General features: G+C 41.1%; 1 pseudogene; it reads right to left on the reverse strand.

Moving 5' to 3' along the window:
* Positions 1-3,962: 3,962 nt before the first annotated feature.
* Positions 3,963-4,116, reverse strand: LOC118760068 (small nucleolar RNA SNORA70; annotated as a pseudogene).
* Between the last annotated feature and the right edge of the window lie 12,966 nt (positions 4,117-17,082).

The raw sequence follows: 17,082 nt of genomic DNA on the forward strand, positions 1-17,082 counted from the left end.
CTGGAAAAGAAGCAGATGATGGTCCTAGTGCTTGGAACCCTGCCACCCATGTGAGAGACCCAGATGGAATTCCAAGCTCCTGACTTTGGACTGGCAAAACCCTGACCATTGCAGCCACTGAAGCACATCAGTAGACAGGAGATCTTTCTGTCTGTTCCTGGTTTTCTGCCACTCCGATTTTCAAATAAATAATAAATAAATATAACTTAGTTAAAAAGAATCCAAACTCATGCTTTTTAAAGACACCGATTTCCCAATTTGGGTCTCCATCCCTCATTGAGACTCAGCAATTCTTTGCTGAATCTCTGGAATCCATTTTTTTCCGCATGTGATCTAGCAAATTTTGGTAAAGAATCCATCTAGCAGATTCTGAAAAATCTTTGCTAGTTTGATGAGAATGTTGTCATTCTCAAAAAGCAGAGAAATCTCAAAGAACTGGCTTTGGAGAACACTCCTCTTCATTCTGACACCACACCCAATGAGTGAAGGACTCTGTCTTCCTTAAGTTTTTCCTCACCCAAGATGCCAGCCACAAGCTCCTGGGCCATGCACATTTCCAAATCACTGCACAGAAACCCAGGGACTGATGCAACCAGGTGTGATAACTTGCTAGATTGGTTCACAGAACTTGCCACCAGTTGTATTCTTACTGTGACAGATTTACTGTGAAGGATATACAGGGTGAGATTAGAGCTCTTCTTGTGGGATTCTGGTGTGCCATCCCCTCAGCATAGCTATGTTCTGGCAAGCAGTGCACAGTGGGTTTTCGTGTGCAGAGACTTTGTCCGGGTGCTTACAAAGGTTCGGTTGATTGGAGAGTGAACCATGTAATTGAAATCGGCTTCCAGACTCACTCGTTCCTTGTAAGTGATGCTGCCCCAAAGTTCTAACACTCTAACCATATTTAGTCTTTAACATGGATTCTCCTCTTAACCTAGAAATTCCAAGGATTTTGGAACTCTGTGTCAGGCTCTGAGAGACAAACCCCAAATAAAGTCTTAACTACACCAGTCAGAGAAGACAGATATATATGTATACAGCTGTTTGCATCATTGTATCATCCCCAGATCTAAAAACCAAGACAGGAGACCTGGCGGAGGAGAGCTCTACAGTGCAGTGCCCTTAAGGAGTAACACCAGATCACTCCTGACAATAGTCTCAGCTGGCAAAACTTTCCACTTCAAGGAAGCTAGGCAGAAGTCCTGAAACTCAATCCCCCTTCCCTTTTCCTTTCTTCCCCTCCTGCTTTACTTTCTATTCAGTACCCTAATTACTTGAAACAGCCTAAAAAACCACAGGAGTCCATTATGATGTTAATCACCTGTTAAAGATCCAGTGAGGGACAGCAGCCTTGAAGCAACTGAGGGGAACTAATAGTGGTTTTTTTTTTCCAATCCATGCCCAGGTAAAATCAGTGAGAATCTCAAATACAGAAGTTTTGCTTCAGACATCAGCTATCCTAATGGGTTTAGGGATGAGTTTGGGGCCCGGCTGGGTGCCCTGGGACGGGAAGGAGACATTCAAGCCCACTTAAGTGCTCTTCTTCCGTCCTGAGCTGCTGTTCTGAGTATTCTGAACTTGTGCAGTAAAATGAAATGTATAAACGCAGAGAAATATGATCATAATTACTTTTGGCATAGAAATATTTTAGCTAATGTTATTTTAATAAGGGTTTCTGTCAAGAGGGAAAAGGCAAATCGTACAAAGCAGAATTTTATTCCGATGTTCTCTGAGTTAACGTTTCCCTTGCCTGTTGGGTTGGATATTTCCAAGTCTTCCAAGCAGCAAGCTTATTGGCCAATCCCAGGGAAAACAGCGGGCAACATTCTCTGCCAGTCATTTTGCTAAGTGTTATAGATGGCTGGGGGTCGATAATGAGGCATTCTCTGTCCTCAAGCAGCCTGGGCGTCTGGCTAAGAACAATACCATGAAGAACAAGATTTGGGTACAGATGCTGTGGATGCAGAAATCAGTGCCCAGATAATTCTAAAGAGAAGGGGGAAACACTGAATCCTGGGATGATTATGCAGTAGCAGTGTTGGGTTACAGAGAAAGACAATGTGGGTGGAAATCCTGACTAAATGAGAGATCAGACCTTTTAGAGCAGGAGCCAGTGTGGTGCTGAGATGCTGGGGGAGCGGAGGCTGGCTGCTCTGCTTCTGATTCACCTGCCTGCTGATGCACCTGGAAGGAAAGGGAGGATTTGGGGCCCTGGGCATCCCCTTGGAAGACCCAGATGGAATTCCTCGCTGCTAGGAACATGCTGGCCTAGAGAGTGAACACAAAGATGGAAAGTCTCTCTCTCTTTCTTTCAAATAAATAGATAAGTAAATCTTTTTAAAAAGGACTCTTAAGAAAACTCTCTGCATTGGAAATGCTTTATATAATATATGCAAATGTGTGTGTGTTTGTGTGTGTTATATCCTAGCAGTAGTTTTCAAAATATGACTTCCAGACTCACAATCAGTATCAACTGAGAACATGTGGAAAGTATATGTTTTAAAATCTTGTTCAGACCCACATAAACTCCCTCTGAAGGACTTCCATAGCCTGTCTTACAAGCTTTCCTAGGATCAACTACTGATTGTATCCTGTTTGTTACCAAAAATGTGGGTAAATCTCTCACCGAATTTTGTAGTGAAAAATATGTAATTGACATTCATGGGTCCAAAACTCATTCCTGTATCCTTCTAAACATATTTTTTTTAAGAAATTAACTAGAATTGTCTATCTAATAGAGCAACTGAAAAATTAGTGGTCATTCAAATACTTTTATTTCCTATCAACCCATTTATTTTGTTTCTCAACCCATAAATTCAACTTCAAAAATGATTATAAATTGTGTTACTCAGGCATATATGTGGCATTGTGACAGATTCATTGTTAGCTTTCTCATTATTAAAAATAAAGTCTGGAGAATATAAACATACACAGAGAAGTAGGAACAAAGCTCAGAAAAAATATTTCAGATAGTAAGCTTAATAAATATATAGTAGAAATGTATATATTGAGTATATTTAAAGACAAAGGAGTGGGCCAAAATATGAATACGAAATAAGAGACTAAATTATATAGATTTAGTAAATAACTAAATATGGCTATGAATTAAATATATAGTCAAAACTCAATGGAAGAATTGAGTAGGAGATTAGCATTGTTAAAGAGAGACCTAGAGACCTTGAAACAGTTTTGAAGTAATTTTTAAGGCTGGGGAGCAGAGAAAAAGCAGAAAATAATATGTTGAAGCTCTAAAAGGGACAGGCATGGGGACACAGGTGGTTAAGCCACAATTCAGGTTGTTTTCATTCCATATCAGGGTGTCAGTTGAAACCCTTGATGTTCGTGTTCCAACCTAGCTACCTGAAGATATAGTTGAGTGTGAGAGCTTAGGTGTGAGTTGTAAATATAGTTCATGGATCCTGGCTTCAGCCTGGCCCCATTCTGACTGCTGGGCCATTTAGGAAGTGAACCTGATGATGGACGATTTCTCCCCTTCCTGCCCTATTTTGTTCCACCTTTAAAACAAATAAGTACCTTTTTTTCGACAACAGTCAAGGTTTATTTTGGTCAGAGGAAAGAGTGCAGAACAGCAGAGGCCTCATGAGTGGAGGGCTCACCACTTGTCTAAGGAACGATGGTTGGGGATGCATTTGACCCCAGAGCAATTAGGGATGAGCCGCTTCTCAGCCTCTGTATCTTCAAATTCATCCGCATTGAACTTAGTCAAGCCCCACTTCTTGGAGACATGGATCTTCTGGAGACCTGGGAACTTGAAGTTGGCCCTGCATAGGGTCTCAACCACATGTTCCTTGATCTGCAGCTTGGTGCAGATGGACATGATGACTTGGCCAATGTGAACCCTGGCTATTGTGCCTTTGGCTTTCCAAAAGCACCCCGCATACCTGTGTGCAGCCTAGATGAAGAACAGCATGAGGTCAGAGGCAGGAATGGCCACTTTAAAGGACTGTCTCCAAGGTCCCTTAGGGCAATCCATACAAGGAACAGGTTGCATGCACTACCAAGGAGGATGTTGTTTGCAGCCATTGCACACCAGGCACCCAGGAAATCTTTAAAAAGAGATTTAGAGAAATTAAATCCTCGAGAGGACTGTTGCATCCTTAATTTGAATTCTGAAAGGGAGGAAGAGGCAGAACATGGACTTTGCAATATTCCAAGACAGAAAAGATTGGAATATTTAAGAATTAATTTAAAAACTTAATCTTTAGGTTCAGAAATATTAAAAATCATAAATTAGGAGACTCTAAATATCATGATACTCAACACACAAAAAAGGCTGCAATCTCCAGAATAACCGTAAGACAGAGTGAACCTGCATTCAGAGGAAGAAATAGTAGCACATGACTTTCGTTGAAAACTGTGTCTGAGTTCAGAGTAGGATCAGATGTCTCTTGGCCTTCCCCCCCCCCACCGTTCTTCCTGGGTAATCTATCCCTTCACCCGTCTAACAGCTTAGTGTATATTTCCAGCCTCCTTCTCTTCCCACTGCATTCCACCTGGCTGCCTATTGTCTCTTTTTCACATCTTTTTTTTTTTAAAGATTTATTCATTTTTATTACAGCCAGATATACACAGAGGAGGAGAGACAGAGAGGAAGATCTTCCATCCGATGATTCACTCCCCAAGTGAGCCGCAACGGGCCGATGCGCGCCGATCCAAAGCCGGGAACCAGGAACCTTTTCTGGGTCTCCCACGTGGGTGCAGGGTCCCAAAGCTTTGGGCCATCCTTGACTGCTTTCCCAGGCCACAAGCAGGGAGCTGGATGGGAAGTGGAGCTGCCGGGATTAGAACCAGCGCCCATATGGGATCCCGGGGTGTTCAAGGCGAGGACTTTAGCCGCTAGGCCACACCGCCGGGCCCTCTTTTTCACATCTTTAAGATTACATTATTATTGTGTAATCCTGCCACTCTTCTCCATTTCCGCTGGTTCTTTACTGCGCACACAGTTGACTGGAAAAGCCTCATGTTAGCTTTGAAGGCCCATTCCAGAGCATCTTAGTAACCCATTTGCCTCTCACAGCTTTCTCCAGTCTCTTGAGCTCTTGACTCACTGAGTTCTCACCAAATCCTGCTTTGGCAGACTCTTTGATGACTAAATTTGATAAAGCTATCATTGTCACAAGATTCCTTTTCCCAGTGCTCCAATACCCTCTGTGTTATTTTCCCAATAACCTCTGTGTTAGTATTTGTGAGCAAAACACCAGAGACTAGGTGAACTGAACAAAAGACCTATTTTTCAGAGGTGTGGATCTTGAAGTCCAAAAATTCAGAGGCTGGAGCCTTGATATGCGAATTATCACCCTCTCCTCCTGTCCTCACATGACCTTGTCTTCCTGTGCGTGTAATCCTGATATTTCTACCTTGTTTAATAAGGATAACAGTCGTATTGGCTTGGAGTCCAATCCTCAGGGCATCATTTAACCTTGATGACTTCCTTCAAGATCCTAACCCCACACAGTGTCAGACTGGAGATTAAGGGGTGTCAATCTATGAATTTTGAGGAGAAGCAGTTCATTCAGTCCCCTGCAGTCTGCCTCCTAGGATTTCTTAAGATCTGGTTTTCCTGAAATATACTCTAATATACTCTAATCCTTACCTGAAAACTCTGTTCTATCCTAAGCTTACAAGCACATTTTCCATAACAAAAGTGACCGAACATTGCTCAGCAAGGATATGAGGAAGTGTGAATTCTTAGGCAAGGGAGACTACCTTCCCTTCTTTAAAGATTGATTTGGTTATTTGAAAAGGTAGAGTTGCAGACAGAGAGACAGCAAGAGAAAGAGAATGTCCTCTCCCAACATCCCCTCCCTACTGATTCACTCCCCAATTGGCCCCAACTGCTGGAGGTGGACTAGTCCAAAGCTTGGAGTCAGGAGCTTTTTTTGGATCTCCCATAAGGATTCAGGGGCCAAGGCCTTGAGACATCCTCCACTGCTTTCTAAGAGCAACAGCAGGGAGATGCGTTGGCACCGAAGCAGCTGGGACTTGAATCCACACATATGTGGGATGCCAGCACCACAGGCAGCAGTTTGCCCTCTTGGCCACAGTGCTGGTCCCTATATTCACTTCTAATTGCAGTTACAGGATCCAAAATGCCTGGCTGATCCGAACACTCCGCAGAAATGAAAGCAACAGATGAGAAAATACACACAAGTTCCTAAAGTGCTAATTCAACCCAGTGTGGTAATGTTTATCGTGTAGCATAGCACTCTCCTTTAGGCAAAACAGCTTTCTCAGTATATTTTACTTCAGTGAAAGTGATTAAAATTTACCATCCATGTACATGCACCTGCCAAACCTCTGGTTTCCATGGCAACTGGGAAACCTTCACATTAGGTACAGAGACACTGTTTGGATGGAGTTAGTGGATGAGGAGAAGCAGCTCCTGCAGGCAGGCATTCTTTGTTCCTCATGGATAATGCAAGGCATTTGTGAAAGATTTTTCCCCTGAGGTTGATGTAGCTACAGGTTCCGTTACAGTGTCTGCCTTTCAGGATTGCCCCGAAAACACTCTGGCTTGCCAAGTAGCATTTTTTTCCTATGTATGTCCGTCTATCCTGTGATCATGCATTGTTTTTTCTCCCTTTTCTAGGATCTCAGATTACGATGAAGATAATCTGAATCACTGGCGTTTTATTTTTGAGGAAATTCTACAATGAAGCTGTTTGGGTTTGGCGGCAGTCAGGAGTTTGGATAAAGGAGTTTGGCCAGAAATATTTCTTATGTATTCAGAAAGGTGGGGAAGAGTGCAACCAACAGAAAGCCTCCTTATTCCCACTGCCAGTACGGCAAATAAAAACTGACAGGGAGCTTGTCATAACTGATGGCGAAACGCAGCTTTTTTCATTTTTTGTGTGTGGTGAGGCAAACAGATGGGGTGGGGGGAAGGCAACCATTAAAAAGACAGCCTGCTTCCTGCTATTTCTAAGAAGACTGGCCTTGGGTACATGGAGGACCCCATGGAGGACTATCAGGCTTGGTCAGGAGGCAGAATGAGTGCTGAGAAAATGTGAGCAAGTGGTTTTCCCTGGTTTCTAGGGAAAGAAATGGCTATGCTGTCCATCTTGACTTCTACAGTTCATCTTGTTGGCTTGCATGTGGCTGACTCCTGACTGTCTACATATGATCTTGAAGTGATGGACTTTTGATCATTTCAGAGGGCTCTGGGGGCATGGGGTTGTGGGATAAAGAGGGCAGGTGAGTATTGGTCTTCAATGTGGGAGCTTGTCAGTGGAGTGGGTTGGGGAGTGTGAGCACTGGCTTGATTGGGATTCATATGAAATCAGCAGAGTCATTTACTATGTCTAAGGCTTGACTAGGTAGCCTTTCCAGGTCCTACAAACCCCCACATGTTGAAGAATCAGATTGAAAACGAAGCTCTTAACACATAACATATCCAAGTCAAACACAAATTCGCTGATAAAGTTTCCAATCTTAGAAGATGGAAGACAAAGAAATTAACAAAGTAGCATCAACAAAGAGAATAACTTAGTCATTCCTTCCAAAGACAGTTTCATGAATTTCTATCTTCAAAAAATGTATTCAAAATTCCATGGAAATGCATATTACAAAAATATGGCCCATGGATTTCAAACTTTTTTATATCAGAATCAATTTATCTTTTTAAAAATTCTTTTCTGCATGGATTCCTTGAAGTTCCCTAGTGTCAGCTGCAGGGAATGACAAAATTCCTGCTCCAACAACTCCACTGGCACAGTGTAGCTTAGGGTGTTATTTCCCACACATGTTCTCAATACCTCTTATTAAGTATCTGCTGTAATAGCTTATAGCTTCTGTTTCCTTTAAACGTGAAAATCAGAAACTCCTAGTTTTCTGCAAGTTTTTTCTTCTGTTAAGGAATAAACAGAAGCAGTGAAAGTCCAGATGCTGATGGTGGTTGGAACAATCCTGAATGAGCTGATCCAGCTTACCATGGCTGCCGGTTGACTGCATACGGTGACTTCTCCTCTCTGTTCTAGGCAGTGTGTTCTGGGAGCATCTTGTCTCTGCTGTTTGTCCCTCTGGCACTTTGTAAAGCAGCTACTTATCTGAATCTTTCTGCATATCCGTGGCTGCCAAGAAAATGCATTGCATGTACTACCTTGAATTCTCTCTCCATGTTACCACTTGCTGGAAAAGCTGCATCTCAGCAGTGCCCCAAGTCCTGTGGGAAAACATTCATCAACACAGACCTGCTTTCCCCCAGGTACCTATCTATTCTGGCGCTTCTTATTAAGCCTCATGGATTCCTATTCATCAAAATCATGCCAAGAAAGCCTTGAATTCTTTCTGAGGTGCATATTCAGCAGAATGCCAAGGAACAGCAGAGATAGGCATTGAAAGGCTATGCAAAGTAGCCTTTCTATTTTTTTATTCAAAAACCTCCCAAATGCAGATATACAATGGAGTTTAAAGTAAAACCCATTCTTGACTTATTAGATGTTCTTTGCTTACCCTGTAATTAACTACCCAGGACAGTATCAAGTTTAGAGATTAAGAAATAAGGTTAGGACTATCCAATGGGTGGTCTTGAAGCAGGGAAGGAGACACAAGCTTATGTTTGACTCAGTGTCTATCTCCCTAGAATACCTAATGTACTTGAAATAAATGTGGATGGAAAAATGTCACTTGTCACATTAAAGAATGTGAGAAGAAAAGGCTGGGATTGAGATGGGAACTGTGACATGAATATACTTTAGAAATCACTTTGAATTTGAGTATATGTCCACAGTAATGCATTGCCCAGGAATGAAGCTGTAATTAGGTTGGAAAGCTGTTAATGATTATCCTATTTTTAGAAGAAATAATTACCTGGGGACGAGGACATGTACTTGCATCTGCATAGTGGCTAGAAATGGTTGCAGGCATTGAAAGGGAGCCAAAAGAGAGGATGTTTCTTCTGAGGGTAAGAGTCACAAATAGAATTGGTCCCTGAAACACAAGGACACCAGAGAGGCTTTCTGGGACTGAATATGTGCAAGTGCAAGTCTAATCTCTCCAGGACGTGCTGACCTCAACTGGAAGCTCTCCTGAGGGCAAGTGAGAAGAGGCTGGGGCTCAGGGCGAGTAAGCACGTTCAGATGATCACTGTGGGCGAAGCTACAAAGTCTCCAAGAGTGGTGGTTGGCATAATGTGGAAGAACAGCACCAGTCTACAAGCCAGAGGACTGTGATAAGTACTGCAGGTACTGCTCAGATTTCCTTTTAAATGATCAGGTAAGAAGGATGTGAGGATGACAACCGGTGTCCATGTAGCTGGACAGTAGCTCTCCGACTAGCACAAAAGAGAACCAAATTCATCAATGTCTTACTTTGCCTTTTCCATTTCTTCTTCTCTCCACTCCTCTCCACTCCACTCCTCTCTTCTCCTTTCCTCTCAACTGCTCTCCTCTCTTCCCCTCTCCTCTCTTTTCCTTTTTTTCTCCCTCTCCCTTCCCTCCCCTTACCTTCGCTTCCCTTTCCCTCTTTGCTTTTCCTTTTCACTTTTTCCTCCATCTTCTTTTTAAAAGTTTTTTTAAAAATTTATTTGAAAGAGTCATAATGGAAAAGGGACAATCAGAGGCAGAATGGCAGGGGAGACAGAGAGAGAGAGAGAGAGAGAGAGAGAGAGAGAGAGAGAGAGGGAGACTGGGCTTCCATCTTCAGATTCATGTCTCAAATAGGTTTAACAAACATGTCTGTGTCAGGTTAGGTACATCAGCAGGTAGCTAGGACTTGAACTCTTGGCACTCTGATAAGAGATACTGCCCTCATAAGTCATGACTTAATTTCATGCACCTGAATGCTGACTCTTCTTTCCTTTTATAAAAATGTTTCCTCTTCTCCTTTTTCCATTTTGATATGCAGTGGTTTTGTGGAATCTGGCTTTTCTTTGTATGGGTACATTACAATGTGTAATACATTACAATGTATATATTATACACTCTCCTTTGGATATTTGTAAATAACATTGGCTATTGGCAGTCCATGAAACTAGTCCCGACACGCGGAGAATCACTGAAGGTGATTCTTTGCCCAAATCAAGCTGACTTTTCTAAAATTAGTCATGAATTATACTTAAATACACACACACACACACACACATATACACTGAAAACACATAGGGTATTCAGAAGTGATTATACTATTTGCAGATAAAAGACTATGAAGTATAATTAACTGTTCTTTTTCAAAGAATTTATTTTTATTGGAAATGCAGATTTTACAGAGAGATGGAGTGAGAGAGAACAAGACCTCCTATCCACTTGTTCACTCCCCATACGGCCAGAATGGTTGGAACTGAGCCAATCCTAAGCCAGGAGCTTCCTCTAAGTCTCCCACATAGGGATATGTATCGAGGCTCTGTGGAATCTTCTGCTTCTCTGCTAGGCCACAAGTGAGCAGGGAGCTGGATGGGAAGCGGAGCAACCAGGGCATGAATTGGCCCTGATACCTGCTCTTGCAAGAAGAGGATTAGTCTGTTGAGCCATAATGTCTGCCCCCAAATTTATGGTTACAAAAGAAAAGGATTGGAAGAGATGGTTTGAATGACTACATTCACACAGGATTAAAGTGTTAAATTAGTGTGTGCGTATTGCTCAATCAAGAGCCCCATATGTGCTCCAAGATTATTTTGATCCATTTCAAAAATATGCATCAATTTTAAATTTCCAACCCTGCAATATATGATATTGGAAAGGATGGATAAAAAAGTTAGCAATTATTGACATAAAATGGTTTATGCAGATAAACTTTTTCTACATCCCTCAGTCTCTACGAAAGGGGAATTGCCTGAGAAGAGAAACAGATCAGGGAACCCCTCACTTAGTTCAAGTGTGAATTCCAATTCCCTGCCCAGTTGTCTACTCACCTACACCACAAGGAATACAAGTATGCGGTGAGTGACGCATTTCAAAATAATGCAAACAGAGGTCAGATCTTGGTTTTCTCTTTGGACCAAGTTTCCCATTGCCTTCTGCACCTGACATTTTACTGACAGGATTGTGCCTGATGAGCAAGGCACTGTTCTTCACGTTGGGTAGAAACAAAGCTTTGTGTTTAGGAAATGGACTTTATTCAGTTTTCTGAAACTCTCTTTTCTAAAAAAAAAAAGTAAAAGAAAAAGTGGCCTCTGGTTCTGAACAACCGTTATGAGCATGAGAAGGAGTCAGCAAGGTGCTGGTCGTCCTGTGCCCACTGTCCACATAGACCCCCTTCTCAAGCCTCTGCCTTCTCGGCTCTTCCATGAGATCTCTGGGTTCCGACTTATCCCAAAGCCTTCTGTCTGCTGTAAAAAAGCATTACAATGTTTCTGTAAAATCAAATGGCAGGAATCTCTATATTGGACATCTTCTTGGTGATGTAATAACAGAAATTGAAGTGTAATCCCAGGACACTCTGAGGATGAAGATTGGAATTCCCCATTTCCCTGCACAGACTTTCTAAAGGATGTTTGAGACAGGAGATCTTGGTCTCCATCTTGTGGGAAGTGAGATCTTTTGCATGAAAATAATTGCTCAAAGTGTATCCATGGTACCCCCATTTAAAAAAAAAGATTGTTATTTTTATTTGAAAGGCAGAATTACAGAATGAAGGCGAGAGAGAGAGAGATACCTTCCATCTGCTGATTCACTCCCCAAATGGTTGCAAGGGGTCTGAAGCCAAGAATCAGGAGCTTTTTCTAGGCGCAGTGGCCTGAGTAATGGGCCATCTTCTAATGGGGAAGTGGAGCAGCCAGGACATGAACCGGTGCCCATATGGGATGTAATCTCTGCACTTCTAGGCTTAGACTATGTTAGAGCACTGGCTCCCATAGAACCCACTTTTAAGACAAATTTTAAGCCTATAAGTTATCAGAGCAGACATGAAACCTTTTGATATTGTGTGACTTTTGTTGCTCTGGTGGATGTGTGTTGTGTAAGGATTTGTGTTCATACACAAGTATCTTTTATAATTCATTTATAGATGGGGCCATTTAAGATACATCTGCTTATCTAAATGATCCTTTTTTGTGGGGTTTACAAGATTTTTCATCAATGACTTAGCTTTTCAAATTAAGGTCTTATAAAAGGATCAATACGGGTGCACAAAGGTTTGATACAAACTCTGTTTCCTGTCTTCAAGCAAGCCATGTGCACATCTGCATGCACACACGGAGGCTCTGGGAAAGCTGCCTCCCATCCATTACAAGAAATCCTAGGAATGCTGATTTTTTAATTTGGTACTCAGTTGGCAGCCCAGTGTGAAAGTGGGCAGGAGGGATGCCCACTTTCCTGGCCACTGTTGTTGGGTAGCATGCTAGAAACAAAGAAAAAAATTAACCCAGAGAAAGAAAGAAGCGGCAAGCACCTGCCCTGGTGTTGGGATCCCTTGCTTTGATAGTCTTAGGAGACAAAATGATTCCTCATTTCTGATCTGATGTGTGAGTTTTTCTCCATTTGCTTGTTGCTGTATTTAGAGTTCTGTTTTTCCCATTGTAGACATTTTTACTTTTTGTCTGAGAAAACTAAGGTGCAAAATGTTTAGGAACCTATGAAGAAACTTGAGATAAAGAATATGCATTCGGCAGACAGTCACCAGGTCAAAACATAGAGTTTTGACTTAGAAAATACAAGTTACAAAATCACTTTGAAGGGTAAAATGTTTTCTCTGTTTTCTCCCAAACTATTTGATATACCTTACAAATTACAATCTACTCTCTTGAAAATGGATTTTTACTTAAGTCAGTAATTGCTTCCTAAGAGTCAAGATCCATGCAGACTTGTTAATAAAAACAAGCAAACAAACAGACAAACAAAAAAGCCAAAAAAGCATTCTGGCCTTTTTGTCTCTCATTCCTCAAAGACAGTGACTTTCAACTCTCCTAGCTGATGCTCTTTCAGTTTAGCTTCAGATCTCTAAAGAAGATACGGGTATCACCTTCCTGAAATTTCAATGCTACATATTAACAATGAACATCTGAAACTGTGAAAGGTTAGCTTTCTTTTCTCACTTTTTTACCCCCAGAGATTTTCATGTGTTATAATTTTGCATTCATAATTCTCTCAACACCACTCATCATAGTTTGGTCTAGATCAATATTCAGTATACTATCAATATGCAGTATAATGGCTAAGTTATGAACACTCTTTATACCTAAACCACAATTGCCTCTATTCTTTTTATTTTTATTGATTTTTATTTTTAAAAGGTTTATTTACAGAGAGAAGAAGAGACAGAGAGAAAGTTCTTCAGACTGCGGGTTCACTCCTCAAGTGGTTCACTCCTCAATAGCTGGAGCTGAGCTGATCCAAAGCCAGGAGCTAGGAGCTTTCTCCAGGTCTCCCACCTAGGTACAGGGTCCCAAGGCCTAGGGCCATCCTTTATTGCTTTCCCAGGCTACAAGCAGGAAGCTAGCAGGGAAGTGGAGCAACTAGGATATGAACCAGTGCCCATATGAGATCCCAGCTGATGCAAGGTGAGGACTTTAGCCTCTAGGCTACCATGCCAGGCTTGATTGCCTTTATTCTGCCCCACATATTTTGTTTTCCTGCAGCTTGTATTTATCTTGCCTCTCCTACTTTTGATTGGTTCTCTGGTCCTCTTTAAATCATAACTAAAACTGGGCTGTACACCAAATGTCCAGTACCATTAGATTATGCTATCAGTCCCGTAGTTTTGAAGACATCTGTCCTGGAGTTCTGACACAGTTTATACAGATGTCATCTTGACATTTTTCTGCTTAGTTATTCTATGATTTTCCTGCATCTCTCTTGGCATTAGATTTCCTGATTCTCTAGATTCCCCTTGTCCTTCCACGTTGCTATTTACTTAATTTGTTGGAATACATTTTGTAGTAGCTTCCTAAGAAAGAGTGCACTGGAGGTAAATTTTGAAGCAATTCAGGGTGAATAAATGGTTTTGTTCTATCTTTTATGTTTAGCTCTATCTTTTATGTTTAGTTCTACATGGTTTGGGGATAGAATTTAAGGTTGAGAATATCAATGGAGTTATGGAAACTCAAAAAAACAAGCAAAATATTACACAGATGCAAAAAGATATGCTACAGTAAGACCTCCCGCATTTTCTGTCATTTCCAGCCACAGCCATTTTCTTTTTCTTTTTTTTTTCAATCACCTGTCATGCTGTCAGATATGACTTGGAATTATTTAAGACATATAGACATTCTCACCAGACCCAGGAGGAAGTAGCCACCACTGCCTGAACAAGGAATAAAGTAATAGGACTGCAGCATCATCATAGAACCGTTAAAGCTTCCGCTCAAATGCCAACAGTTGTCATAATGAGGCCTAGCAATGGACAGGGAATAGTGGTGCTAATACAGAAAGATATGGTACGTATCATGGCAGCAGGAGCGAGAATTACTTTCTGCTAATAGGAAAGGGAAAAAATAATTGGAAAAATTATTACAACCAAACAGATGGAGTTAATGTTCAAGTTCCATTTACATTTGTCTTTATAACTGATTTTTCTTAATGCTTAATAAAGACTAATGAAATCAGTGAGTAGTGCTTCAAATTAACATCTTCTATTTTCACTTGTGTTTTATCTTTTGCTGTTGTAAGTGCTTGCATTGGAAAAGCATGCTGATATTTGTTACCGCTCGGGCATAGAAATAGGTTTTCAAATTTAGAGTGGAATCATTTGGTAGAAAGCACTTATCGATGTGAATTACTAGATTGTGAACTCTGGCTTTGATTCATTTTTGTATTTTATATATATATATATATATATATATATATATATATATATATATATAAATAAATTTTTTTTTGGTTACTTCAAAGAGAGTTGGAACAGGAGAGGGTGAGTTAGAAAGAGGTCTTCCGCTCACCAGTTTACTCCCTAGATGATAACTGCCAAGGTTAGACCAGGCAGCAACCAAGAGCCAGGAACTCCAACTAAGTCTCCTGGGTGGGTGGCAGGGGTCGAAGTCATTGGGCCATCAGCTGTTGCCTTGCCAGGCACAATAGTAGAAAGTTGAGTAGCTGAGAGCTGGGAGCACTTTGATATGAGATATTGGCATCCATATCTGTGGTTTCATCCATAGTTCCGTTACTGCTGTCTTATGATTGAGAACTGACCATGAACACTCCCAATATCTTGTAACACAGCCCATTTAGGTTTGTAGCCTATCAAGTTTTTGTCCTGGTGAGTAGTTTCACAAAGCTCTTCAAGTGTGGAGGGAATACTTATTTAAATCCTTCTGAAATGCATGATGGTCGTATGATTTTCAGACTGGTCCTATTATAGTGTAAAATGAGATTTAATTATTGAAATTTGGTGAGAATCAGAGGGTTTTTGGTACTATGGGAAAATTTGTTTTCCTACAACTTCCATTCTTAAAAATTTGAGTTTTGACCTCCAAACTTACTTTGGGTGTATTGGAAAAGAAGTCCCACATTAGTGTATATTGCTATTGTGATAATGCCATGGTTAAATCATATCTGAGTGTACTAATGACTATTATGGTCCCTCAGCACTTTCCTCAAGAGAACTGTATTTCCTGGGTGAGAATGATAAAGCTGTTATTTATAGTTCATAATCTCCAAGAAATGCTTTCAATAGATCTAAACTCTATTCCCCGTTACACAGATATCTTTTCCTTACACTCTACACTTTTTTTTGAAGAAATTCATACTAGTCTCTCTCTTCTCTCTTAACATTTGTCTCTGTTTGAAAGGGTTGTAAATAACATAGATGTTAACAGCAGCATAAATATCCTATTGAAGTAAAAAACCAAAGATCCTTTATCCTCAACATTTTTATTTGTAATATAATTCTATATTTATAATTATTGAGAGAAAAATGTGAGGCCAAAATTATATTAACTTTTGATAAATGATTCTTCAAAATGTTAAAAATGATTATTTGTTTCTCTGAATGTGGAATGAAGAGTATTAAGTAAAGTCTCAAGGACTGGATTTTAATTCCTGTTTCACTTTCTCAGGTCTATTATAATATATGACTACAAACCAGGGGGTTTTAAACAGCGGAAATGTGTTCCTCTTAGTCCCAGAGGCCAAAAGTTTGAAACCAAAGTGTTGGCAGGGCTATGGCCTTCCCAAGGTTACAGAGGAGAATCCTCCCATGCCTCTTCCAGCTTCTTGAAGCTGTTAGTGCACCCTAGCGTGTGGGTGCGTCTCCCCCATTCCATCCACCTCATCTTCTCTGTCTCTTTCAAAATCTTTCGAACGCTCTCTCACAAGGCTGTGTGAGATTAGATGTAGGTTCCACTCAGGTAATCTGGAAGAAGTTCTTCTCACACAATGCACAGTTTATTCACATGTTTGCCATGTGAAGATGATTTTTCCAGGTTTAGGGGACTTGATGTGGGTATCTTTTGGAGGACCATTGATTATGCCATGGCAATCTTTATTCTGACTACCTATGACTGTAAAATCAAGTGGGACTGCTCTGTAGGTCTCTTCTGAACCACTGGAAAAGACCCTCAATGGGTTTATAATATGTCATGTCATGAGATTCCTTTCATTCAGGTTCGGTTGGATTTTGTTGATTTTCGTTCTTCCCATGTCTCCTTCTCACTTGTTTTCTCCAGTGGACATCCAGGGGTTTTCCTGTTGTATTATCAATGGCTTCACATGGAATTAGCAGAAGCCATCCCAATTCTCCTAATGAAGGTGGCATATGTAGCTTGGATATGTAACGGTGGATTAGAATCCCTCTTGGGGTCTCCCAAGGATGACCTCCTTCTGCATGTGTGTGTTTCTGACTTCTATGATTTCCTTTGGGATTTAGATGTTGGGGCAAGCAGATAAAAATGACTGGAATATGAATTCAAGTGTTGCCTCTCAGTTTCCATGTCTCAAGAATAGGAAAGGGAAGGGAATGAATACTGGTAGGTATGAAAATAGATGGAAAACAGATTTGGTACCAGGTTGGACATCTGACCTCAAGTTAAGATTCTGGTTAAGACACCCAAGCCCCAAATTGGTGTGCCTAGGTTTCCTACCTAGCGTTAGGTGGTTCCTAGCCTCAGCTCCCTGATGAGGTAGATCATGAGAGGCACTGGAGATGGCTCACGTGGTTGGATTCCTGCCACTCTTGTGGGGGATCTGGACTGGG

This window comes from Ochotona princeps, chromosome 11, assembly GCF_030435755.1.
Source record: "Ochotona princeps isolate mOchPri1 chromosome 11, mOchPri1.hap1, whole genome shotgun sequence".
Taxonomy (NCBI): Eukaryota; Metazoa; Chordata; class Mammalia; order Lagomorpha; family Ochotonidae; genus Ochotona; species Ochotona princeps.